At 51.3% G+C, this 12,090-nt stretch overlaps 1 protein-coding gene across 1 annotated transcript in view; it reads left to right on the top strand.

Annotated features, from left to right (window-relative positions):
• The first annotated feature begins 2,868 nt into the window (after positions 1 to 2,868).
• Positions 2,869 to 12,090, top strand: part of LOC134945701 (RING finger protein 112-like) — a 68,195-nt gene continuing 58,973 nt past the window's right edge. Inside the window, exon 1 of the mRNA XM_063935147.1 lies at positions 2,869 to 2,974. The gene's annotated coding sequence lies outside the window, so the exon portion shown is untranslated. The remainder of the gene's footprint in view (positions 2,975 to 12,090) is intronic.

Consider the following 12,090-nt stretch of genomic DNA (forward strand, 5'->3'; position numbering starts at 1 on the left):
GTCCGTTATTAGACAGCAGCCGGGTGCCGGCTCCTCTAGTGCTCACCTTTCACTGTACATTAAATGTCACACGCATGCAGAGAGGAGCCGGCCGGGGCGCAGTGTAAACGCCGCACTGAGACTGTGACTGCGCCGCTCTCCAGAGCCCTATGTCTGCAAGCATGCTGCAGGAGAAGGGGGAGCTCTGAAGCTGCCGCTCTGTCTATCCTGTGCAAGGTGAGAGCGAGAGGGGTCTTTTTACCCGTGCCTTCCCCCACGACTGGTCACTAAAGCCAGCAGCATACAGCCATAGCAAATACCTGCTGCTGGCTGGAGTATATGTGCCTGGGGAGGGGAGGAGAGGAGACCCCTAGATGCAGCATAGACAGGCAGAGGGGAGGCACATAGTGAGAAACATGACTTTATTTGTGGTTGTAGTCGGGTGACAGCGAGGGTGAGTGAAAATGTGTTGCAGCGAGTGGTCATGTGTGACAGTGCGAGGTGAGTCGTCATGTGTGACAGTGCGGAGTGAGTGGGAATGTGTAACAGTGCAGGGTGAGTGGTCATGTGTGACAGTGCAGGGTGAGTGGTCATGTGTGACAGTGCGAGGTGAGTAGGTAAGTATAACAGTGCGGCGTGAGTAATGTGTAAAAAGGAAACGCTGTCTGCCGCAATGTGTAAAAGGGGACACTGCACAATGTGTAAAAAGGGGATGCTGTCTGCTGTAATGTGTAAAAAGGGGACACTGTCTGCGCAATGTGTAAAAGTGGACTCTGTCTGCCGTAATGTGTAAAAAGGGGATGCTGTCTGCAGGAATGTGTAAAAAGGGGACGCTGTCTGCGCAATGTGTAGATGTGGACTCAGTCTGCCGTAATGTGTAATAAGGGGATGCTGTCTGCCGTAATGTGTAAAAAAGGGGACGCTGTCTACGCAATGTGTAAAAGTGGACTCTGTCTGCCGTAATGTGTAAAAAGAAGACGCTGTCTGCCGCAATGTGTAAAAAGGGGACACTATCTGCAATGTGTAAAAAGAAGACGCTGTCTGTGCAATCTGTAAAAGTGGACTCTGTCTGCCGTAATGTGTATAAAGGGGTTGCTGTCTGCCGCAATGTGTAAAAAGGGGACGATGTCTGGCGCAATGTGTAAAAAGGGGACACTGTTCGCCGTGATGTGTAAAAAGGGGATGCTGTCTGCCGCAATGTGTAAAAAGGGGACGCTGTCTGCCGCAATGTGTAAAAAGAGGACGCTGTCTGCGCAATGTGTAAAAGTGGACTCTGTCTGCCGTAATGTGTAAAAAGGGGATGCTGTCTGCCGCAATGTGTAAAAAGAGGATGCTGTCTGCCGCAATGTGTAAAAAGGGGACGCTGTTCGCCGTGATGTGTAAAAAGGGGACGCTGTCTGCCGCAATGTGTAAAAAGGGGATGCTGTCTGCCGCAATGTGTAAAAAGAGGACGCTGTCTGCGCAATGTGTAAAAGTGGACTCTGTCTGCCGTAATGTGTAAAAAGGGGACGCTGTCTGCCGCAATGTGTAAAAAGGGGATGCTGTTCGCCGTGATGTGTAAAAAGGGGACGCTGTCCGCTGTAATGTGTAAAAGGGTCTCTACCTGGTGTAGTGGCGCTACTGTGCAGCGTAATTTGAATAATGGAGACTACTGTGCACCGCTATATGAATTGGTATTATTTTGTGGCCACACCCCTTCCCCATAAAACCATGCCCCTATATTTTTGCGCGCGTCTACGGCGCGCACTGCCTCTATTTTACATAAAGGACGGGGTGCCAATGCCATTTCTTGCACACAACGCTAAAATGTCTAGTTACGGCACTGTTGCTAGGTATCCATTTCCCTGGAATTGAGCAGGCCCCCCTCACCAGATCCTCTCCATGGGTGAGGGGGTGGACTTGGACGGGATGAGGGAGGGCCAAAGCATTTTGTCGTACCTGGGCCCACTGCTCGCTAGTTCCGCCACTGCTTATTAGTATTGGTGCTTACAAGGGGGTGGACTTGGACAGGATGAGAAGGGAGGGAGATATGTAATATGTCTGTAATATAATATAACTGTCATATTGTTGCACCTGGGCCCACCACTCGCTAGTTCCGCCACTGGTGGAAGGGGGCGTGGTCCGGACAATGTAGGCGTGTCTGGGCTGTTGCGGTCCGCTGCGGCTGCATGACATCCCACGCAGCCGCTGCAACCTGGGAGCTGCACTGCCAGGGAGCTACTCAGTGGGTGCAAAAGCATCACCGTTGTGCAATGCTTTTGCACCCTTGCTGGCGAGGGCGGGCGTGACATGTGTGGCAGACTAGCCCTGTGCTGGGCGTCCCCCGCATGTCAGAGAAACTTATCGTAGATGTGCTAAATTTATCACATCTACGATCAGATCTGAATCACCCCGAAAATCAGTGTACGCAGCCACACATGTGCATAATCATCGATAGTAACACCATTCATGATGATGCACAGAATAGTTCCCTGCCATCAATGGTTTGTGTCACCATCACCATCGATGGAGGTAACGCCGATGGTCATCCCTATTTATAAGGATGTTTAAATAATATGCACCACTCTGTATATAGTTCACCTTATCTCGTTTGAAGTTTTCACTGGATTCTTTGGGGGAGATTCAAATGTTTGAACAGTCAGTTGGGAGACTGTTTTTTCCTATCTAATAGACAGACACCCAACCGACTTTTCAAACAATTGAATAGCCCCCTTTAAGTGTCTTTTTATTGGATTGAACACATTTTTTTAATTATTTATTTGTAAGTAGTGCTCCTGTAAAACGTTTCTTTCTCCTCTTCACTACAGAGAGTCCTGACTGCAGAGAGACAAGCTGTGTGCTGTACTTTCCCCAAGGACCTGTCTGTTTAACTGATGAGTGGTCTGCAATGTGATTGGATGATGGGACACAAACACTTTCACTTTCTGTATTGTGACACTATATATACCAGAGAACAACGACAGAGCTGACTAAAGAATGAGACACGGAGGGCGAGGTGAGTACACAGAATGTCCGCTATTATTACAGGGTGTGAGAGGGTGGAGGGATGGGCACAAGGTTCTGCACAGGGCTGACTGTATTGTACCATAGCATTAGGATGGTGACGTTCTCAGACTCAGATACAAGTATACAAGATAGTAGTTTTCTGCAGCGCGCTAACAACAAACAGGAAGCAACTCTTACACTATGTATATGAAACAATTACCATGTCAATTTCATTTCTAGGTCTTATTAAAATAAGTTAATATCAGCACACTATGTGCTTCATCACGCCCTACGGGCGCTCTTCACACTGTCGTAAGGGGCTACGCCCCCTTAACCCTTGCATGCCTTTCTGGGGTATCAATATTTGTATTATTTGGAGTATTACCTGCATTCCTTTGTTAGTGGTTAATATTGCACAATGAAAGGGCGTGCGATGTTGAAGGAGGCGCAGCCCCTTGCAACGGCGTGAACAGCACCTGCAGGGCACGATGTACAGAATGTAGCGAGTGCGGGGGGGAATGCGGATGCAGGAGGGTGTCTGTAGATGCTGCGGGTGGAGGGGGGGTGGAAGCAGGGGGGCCCGGATGGGGAGGGGTCGGGAGGTGCTGCCGGTGGGGGAGGGGCAGAGGAGTGGGGGCTGCAGATGGGGGAGGGGTCCGGAGGCACTGTAGGTGGGGGAGTGGCAGGGGTGCCACGGGTGGGAGAGGGGCAGGTGCGGGGATGTTGAGGATGGGTGAAGGGTTCTGCAGGTGCTGTGGGATGGGAAGGGGCGGGGGTGCCGGGGGTGGGGTAGGAGGTCCAGAGGCGCCGTGGGTAGGGGAGGGGCAGGTACAGGTGGTGCGGCGAATGGGGAAGGGGGTCCGGAGGTGCTGCAGGTGGTGGAGGGGCAGGTGCGGGGGTGCCATGGGTGGGGGAGGGATGGATGAGGAGGGGGGACCACAGATGGTGGGGGGTGTCTGCAGATGCTGCGGGTGGAGGGTGGCAAGTGTGGGGGGAGACATATATGGGGGGTGGATGGTGGAGGGGGTTTGGAGGTGCTGTGGGTGGTGGAGGGGCGGAGGAGTGGGAGCCACGGGGGGTTTAGGGGGTCTAGAGGCACAGCGTGTGGGGGAGGGGTGGAGTGCCGCATGTGGTGGAGGGGAAGGTGCGGAGGTGTGGTGCATTGAGGAGGGGTCTGGAGGCGCTGCGGGTACTGTACCTGCCAAAAAGGTAGTTGGAGGGCATGCAGTAACAGGCCCAGGACAGGAGTGACAGGGTCAGAACAGGGGTGACGGGGCCAGGACAGGGGTGACAGGGTCAGGACAGGGGTGACATGGCAAGGACAGTGGTGACAGGGCCAGGACAGGCATGACGGGACAAGGACAGGGGTGACGGGGCAAGGACAGGGGTGACGGGGCCAGGACAGGGGCGGCGGGGCTAGGACAGAAATGACAGGGCCAGGGTAGGGGCGGCAGGACCAGGACAGGGGTGACAGGGCCAGTGTAGGATTGACAGGGTAAGGACAGGGGTGACAGGGCCAGGATAGGGGTAACAGGGCCAGCATAAGGGTGAAAGGGCCAGGATAAGGATGAAAGGGGAAGGCCAGGGGTGACAGGGACATGACAGAACACAGGGCACGTGAGAGATTGGTATTAGGGAAAAAACAGTGGTGACAGACAGATGTGTCATACCGGAGTCACTGCTGCTGGCTGCTGCTGTTCCACTCCAACCTGTTGGGATCTGCTGCTGGTGGAGACTTGGCATGGCTGACTCTCTCAGGCTGGAGTCCTGCTTCATCTGCCCGTCCGCATCCCTTCCCCCCTCCTCAGTCACACACCGCAGACCTCGCGCAGCTGCCGGGCACTGTGGTAAGGGGAGACTGGGAGTGACTGACTGGTTAGCTGCCAGGAGACGCTGCGGCTGGAGGGAGGAGGGGGTCGGAGCCTGCAAGCAGCTCGGACTTCTGCAGCGCTACCCGCTGGCTAAAGTGTGTGAAGGAGCTGGGCGCACCTCACTGCGGGCGGCAGCACTGCAGGTAGCGGTGGGGTTGCCGGGGCGGGAGATAACAGAGGCAGTACGGAACCTGCACAGCGGCAGGTGCCCCACAAAACTGCAGCTAAGAAGCGTGGAGTGTGCCAGAAAGTGACGCTCCTCCTCCCCAGAGAGACCCTGCTGAGTATGCTGATGTGGGGGGTTAAGCACACAGTGAGTCGATGCCCGTCTGTCTGTATGACATACCCCTCACACACCCCCATACCTCCCAACTGTCCCGGGGTTCCGGCAGCAGAGCCGGATTAAGGGGGGGCCAGGGAATACGTACCGTGGGACCCACAGTTTTCGGGGGCCCCCTGGCTGGAGTAGCTCTGTCCCAGCTCAGAAGCTCCCCCCCCCCCCCGTCCTGCCAGCAACAGCAGCAGCATTGTGCTACAGTCAGCACATGCTGCTGCGTGTTGGCAGGTCTGTGGTGTTGCAGGGAGGCAGCAGTCTCCATGCTTTCTTCTACCTGTGCGGGTGTGTAGGGGGGAACAACCACCTCCTCTGGATTTACCCCTAGATGAGGGGCCAAAATTCCATATATAAAAAAAATCCTGGAATTTGCATTAGGGTGCGAGGAAAGCGTCCCGCGATTAGGTCACGTCCCCTTCCCCACAGCAGGCACAGCAATGAGATAGGGCTCCTTTGTCTCAAGTGCCCTGGGCCCCCCGGACTCATAATCCGCCCCTGGAGGCATGCCAGCAGCTCACAGAGCGCTGGGCATGCCCCCTCACTGACGAAAACGGGGGCCCTCCTGTGAAGCCACGCCACCCTTTTCGTTGACCACGCCCCATTTTCACAGCGCGTGTCCCTCATTCTGCCTGAAGAAAGCTGGGAGGTATGCACCCCTGCCTGTGCCATGCCCATAGTCTCCTATAGATTTGCCCAGATCTGTGACTCATTTGACTAACTCCGCCCAGTGTTGTGACTCCGCCCAGCATTAGCAAATGAGTCACAAAGTCACAGATCTGGGCTATTATATAGGAGATAGCATCATTATAAAGGTGCAACAGATATACAGTATGACAGGGAGTATACAGAGCATCTGGTTATATTACAGATATATAATAGTACATATACTGTATATTACATACTGTATCTCCATTTAGTAAAACTATTGTGTGCATACTAGCAATCATTATTCATTCCACACTACACCTAGAGGTTGCACGTTGTAACTGTTAGGGGTGTGCGCCGGCCCAAAGCGCAGGTTTTGGGTTCTTGCTTTAGATCTGTATCTCGTTTGGGTGTGGTTCGTTTTATCGACAGTGTTTAGGTCGACCACTATAGGTCGACAGTCACTAGGTCGACATGGATGGAAGGTTGACAGGGTTTCTAGGTCGACAGGTCTAAAGGTCGACATGAGGATTTTTATTTATTTTTGTGTCGTTTTCTTCGTAGAGTGACCGGGATCCCAAATTAGTGCACCGCGTCCCCTCGCATGGCTCGCTTCGCTTCGGGCATGGTGCCTTCGCTCTGCTACCGCTTCGCTCGGCACACTTTACCGTTCCAATCGTAGTCCACGTGGATCGTTAAGTATGAAAAAAAAAAAAATGTGAAAAACTCATGTCGACCTTTAGACCTGTCGACCTAGCACATGTCGACCTAGAAAGTCGACCTAGTGACTGTCGACCTATAGTGGTCGACCTAAACATTGTCGACCTAGACACTGTCGATCTTCAGACCGGATCCCATCTCGTTTCTGTTTTGGATTTATTTTATTTTTTTATCATTACAACAGCTAAAATCTAGAGACGTGCACCGGACACTTTTCAGGTTTTGGTTTTGGTTTTTGATCTGGATTTTTTTGAAAAACAAACAAACCATAAAAACAACTAAAATTACAGAATTTGGGTTTTTGATTTTTTTGTTCCTACAGTATTATTAACCTCAATAACATTAATTTCTATTCATTTTCAGTCAGGGGCATATCTCGAGAGGAGGGGACCCGTGTGCAGTCTCCAGGTGTGGGCCCCTCCTCTCCCGTCCCGTAGGTATCAGCAGCGCAGTTAGCGCTCTGAGCGCTAGATACTCTGGCAAAGTGCCAGAGTCTACAGTGCATGCGCAAGTCTCCGGAAAAATGGCGCAGCGGCCATTTTTTTCGGAAAGATATTGGGCCTAATTCAGACCTGATCGGTGCTGTGCATTTTCGCACATCATCCAATCAGGACTGAACTGCGCATTCACCACCGCAGCAGTGCGTCGGCGCATGCCAGACAGCTGACGGCTGTCTCAGCCCTGCGATCACCTCTGCCTTTATTGACAGGCAGAGGCGGTCGCTGGGCGGGAGGGGGCGGGCCAGCGGCGTTTAGTCGGCGCAGTCCGGGCAATGCAGGTGTGCCCAGACCATGTGGGGGGCAGGCCGCGACGTACCCACAACTGCTGCGACCAGCACACCGGCATGTAGCTCAGAAGCTGCGCTGCCAGGGAGCTACTCTTCAAGTACAAAAGCATCGTCACTGTGCGATGCTTTTGTACTTGTGCGACGGGGCAGGGACAGACATGCGGGGTGGACTAGCCCTGTGCTGGACGTACCCCCACATGTCAGTGTTCCTGATCGTAGATGTGCTAAATTTAGCAGATCTACGATCAGGTCTGAATTAGGCCCGTTATATTTAGGCCAAAAGGTTGCACCAAGGTACTGTAGCTAGATGGCTAAGCTAAGTGACACTAGTGGGCGGCACAAACACCTGGCCCATCTAGGAGTGGCACTGCAGTGTCAGGTAGGATGGCACTTCAAAAAATAGTCCCCAAACAGCACATGATGCAAAGAAAATTTTAAGAAAAAAGAGGTGCAAGATGGAATTGTCCTTGGGCCCTCCCACCCACCCTTATGTTGTATAAACAGGACATGCACACTTTAACGAACCCATCATTTCAGTGACAGGGTCTGCCACACGACTGTGAATGAAATGACTGGTTGGTTTGGGCCCCCACCAAAAAAGAAGCAATCAATCTCTCCTTGCACAAACTGGCTCTACAGAGGCAAGATGTCCACCTCCTCCTCATCATCCTCTGATTCCTCACCCCTTTCACTGTGTACATCCCCCTCCTCACAGATTATTAATTCGTCCCCACTGGAATCCATAATCTCAGGTCCCTGTGTACTTTCTGGAGGCAATTGCTGCTGGTGAATGTCTCCGAGTAGGAATTGATTATAATTCATTTTGATGAACATCACCTTCTCCACATTTTCTGGAAGCAACCTTGTACACCGATTGCTGACAAGGTGAGCAGCTGCACTAAACACTCTTTCGGAGTACACACTGGAGGGGGCGCAACTTAGGTAAAACAAAGCCAATTTGTGCAAGGGTCTCCAAATTGCCTCTTTTCCCTGCCAGTATACGTACGGACTGTCTGACGTGCCTACTTGGATGCGGTCACTCATATAATCCTCCACCATTCTTTAAATGGTGACAGAATCATATGCAGTGACAGTAGACATGTCAGTAGACGTTGGCAGGTCCTTCAGTCCGGACCAGATGTCAGCACTTGCTCCAGACTGCCCTTTATCACCACCAGCGGGTGTGCTAGGAAATCTTATCCTTTTCCTTGCAGCCCCAGTTCCGGGAGAAAGTGAAGGAGGAGCTGTTGACGGATCACGTTCTGCTTGAGTTGACAATTTTTTTCACCAGCAGGTCGTTGCACCTCTGCACACTTGTGTCTGCTGGGAAAAGCGATACAATGTAGGCTTTAAACCTAGGATCGAGCACAGTGGCCAAAATGTAGTGATCTGATTTCAACAGATTGACCACCCTTGAATGAAGCAAAGCAAATGAAGGGCTCCATCCTCAAGTCCACATACTTACCGGAATCGTTCCGTCTTAGCTCCTCCTTCAATTTCTCCAAATGCTTGTTAGGATCTCCTGCTCTGTGCTGCCACGTCGCCATGGCAACCGGGAGGCAAGTGTTAGCGAAGTAACCTGAGCGCAGCTTATACTCCGGTCCTGGTTTTGTGCTCACAGTCTGTGAGGTCTGAGTGGGGCGTGGACAGCACCTGCTATATAAACCCTCCTCTCAGGCTAGGCAAATGCTGCTGAATCTTTGTTTGTTAGTCAGTTCCAGAGAGTTAGCTAGTACTGTGTGATTTTGTATTTACTTGTTGCTTACTGCAAATAGGCCTTGGGATTCGGTACTTCATTCTGCCAATCCGGACCTAGCAGTAAGACTGGAGTCAGTTGTTTAACCTGCTGGGGTTCTTTTGCTATTCTGTGAACCCAGTAGGTTTGCGGCTGTACTCTCAGACCTGCTTGCTTAATCCTCCCTCACTGTGCAGGGCATCCAGGTGTCAGTTTAGTGGCAGTAAGCTGAACCTGTGCCCTGCAAGTGGGGGTTAGGATTGTGGATACTCTCCTTGTGTCTATATTACTATCTCTGACCAAGGCGTTTATTCCCACACCCGTTGGTAACCCTTTGGGTTTTTTTTCTGTTGCTACTAGCAACATCATTTCGGGTGCTCCACATGTTAAATCACTACATCTGGCTACATTGTCCGCTCTATTCCATCTGAGCATTCCAGACACTAGGGAGACACCCAGTTCCTGAGCCTTTGGGCTTCTCCGTTCACTTTGTGTTTATTAGTTTATCCATCACCTCCTGTGTATGTTATGTTATACTGTCTGTGAGTTCGTTTGCTTCGCTTCCCTCTCTGTTCATACACCGGTATACTCCTGTTAGCACTGGTGTGCGTAACATATTCAGCAGCCTTCCTACTTTTGACATTTTGTGGGAATATGGAGCATATCCCTCAAAGTGCAAGTCCTGACTCAACAATTTAATGAGATGTCCATTAAAATGCGGAGCTCCCGCACCAGCAGCGGCAAGTTCAGGGGTTAAGGAGCCGAAAGTAAATCTCCCGGATTGTTTTTCTGGAGATCGCTTGCAGTTCTTTTGTTTCAAGGAGAGCTGTAAGCTATATTTCAGGCTTAGGCCCCAGTCTTCTGGGTCGGAGATTCAGCGGGTGGGCATGGTGATTTCCTTTCTACAAGGAGACCCACAGGTCTGGGCATACGGGTTGCAGCCTGACTGTCCGTCGCTTAAAAGTGTTGATGCTTTTTTTACGGCATTGGGCATGTTGTATGATGACCCTGACAAGATGGCTTCAGCCGAGGCTCAGATTACGGTCCTTAAGCAAGGGCGACGGCCAGCTGAGGTTTACAGTATGGAGTTTCGGAGGTTGGCTCATGATACCCTGTGGAATGACCCAGCCCTGAGAAACCAGTACCGAAGGGGCCTTTCTGACCAGATAAAGGACCAACTGGTACAATATCCCTCGCCTGATAGCTTAGATCAGCTCATGCAGTTATCCATCCGGGTGGATAGACGGCTGAGAGAGCGTAGGCTTGAAAGGGAGACCGCAGTTTCCTTTTTTCCCAAGGGAACCTCAGACTCTGAGGAGCCTATGCAGATTGGGGCTACCCGCCTCTCCTCGCGTGAGAAGACGCGGAGGAGACAGCAGGGTTTGTGTTTGTACTGTGGGAATAAAGGTCATGTTGTAGTATCATGCCCAGAAAAGCCGGAAAACTTCAGGGCCTGAGGGTGATGGGAAATATCCTGTCAGGCCAGAAGTCAGAATTTCCCAAATTTCCCAAAAAGACTTTTCTCATTCCGGTGACTTTGGAGATCCTCGGCCAAACTGTCAAGACTGAGGCCTTTGTTGACAGTGGGGCCGATGGGGTTTTCATGGACCGTCAATTCGCCCTGGAACACTCTGTTCCCTCAGTACCTTTGGCATCAGAGATTGAGATCTGTGGGTTAAACGGGGAACCATTGTCCCAGGGTAAAATTACCTCCTGCACCGGCCAAATTCCTTTGTTTACTGGAGCCACACTCTCTGAAAAATTGTCTTTCTATGTGACTGTCTGTTCTTTTGCCCCATTGGTTTTGGGGTTACCCTGGTTAAGGGCCCATAACCCTCAATTTGACTGGGTCTCTGGGGAGATTCTTGAGTTGGGGTAGTGATTGTTTCAGGAGTTGCTTGAGCCTTCCAGTCAGGCTCTCGCAGCTAAGTTTGCCAGGATTGCCAGGATGTTATGCAGATTTTGCGGATGTGTTCTCCAAAAAAGTTGCGGAGGTACTACCTCCCCATCGCCCCTATGACTGTGCCATTGACTTGTTGCCGGATACTAAGCTTCCCAAGAGCAGGTTGTACTCCCTGTCACGTCCTGAGACTCAGGCTATGGCAGAGTACATTCAGGAGAACTTGTCTAAGGGATTTATCAGACCCTCACAGTCCCCAGTTGGGTCGGGGTTCTTCTTCGTGGGTAAAAAGGACGGTTCGTTGCGACCCTGCATCGACTTCAGGGAATTGAACCGTATCACGATTAAAATCTCGTACCCACTGCCTCTCATTTCGGTTTTGTTTGACCAGCTTCGTACTGCCACCATTTTTTCTAAGATTGACCTACGCAGTGCTTACAATCTAATCCGAATAAGAGAGGGGGATGAATGGAAGACTGCCTTTAATACCCACTCAGGGCATTATGAATATTTGGTGATGCCTTTTGGGCTCTCTAATGCCCCGGCAGTCTTCCAGGAATTCATGAACGATGTGCTCAGGGAATATTTGGATAGACTCTTAGTTGTTTATCTAGATGACATCCTAATCTTATCCCATTCCCTGGAGGAACATCGGAAGCATGTACGCTTAGTCCTCCAGAAACTCAGAAACCACCAGCTTGGGGCGAAGCTGGAGAAGTGCGAATTTGAAGTCCAGCAAATCGCATTTCTAGGGTATATTATCTCCTCAGAAGGTTTCCAAATGGAGGGTTCTAAGGTACAGGCAGTCCTGGATTGGGTGCAGCCCACTAGTTTGAAGGCGCTTCAGCGTTTTCTGGGCTTTGCGAATTTTTACAGACGATTTATCGCTGGATTTTCGTCTATAGTGGCCCCCTTGGTGGCACTCACTAAGAAAGGGGCGGATGTTGCTCACTGGTCTTGTGAGGCCAAAGCGGCCTTTGCCCGTCTCAAAAGGGCATTTGTCTCGGCCAAGGTGCTGCGACACCCAGATCCAGAGCGTCTTTTTGTGGTAGAAGTGGATGCCTCTGAGATAGGTATTGGGGCAGTGCTCTCTCAGATGGGGGTGTCTGATAATCGCCTTCATCCCTGTGCTTA

This window comes from Pseudophryne corroboree, chromosome 7, assembly GCF_028390025.1.
Source record: "Pseudophryne corroboree isolate aPseCor3 chromosome 7, aPseCor3.hap2, whole genome shotgun sequence".
In the NCBI taxonomy this organism is placed as follows: domain Eukaryota; kingdom Metazoa; phylum Chordata; class Amphibia; order Anura; family Myobatrachidae; genus Pseudophryne; species Pseudophryne corroboree.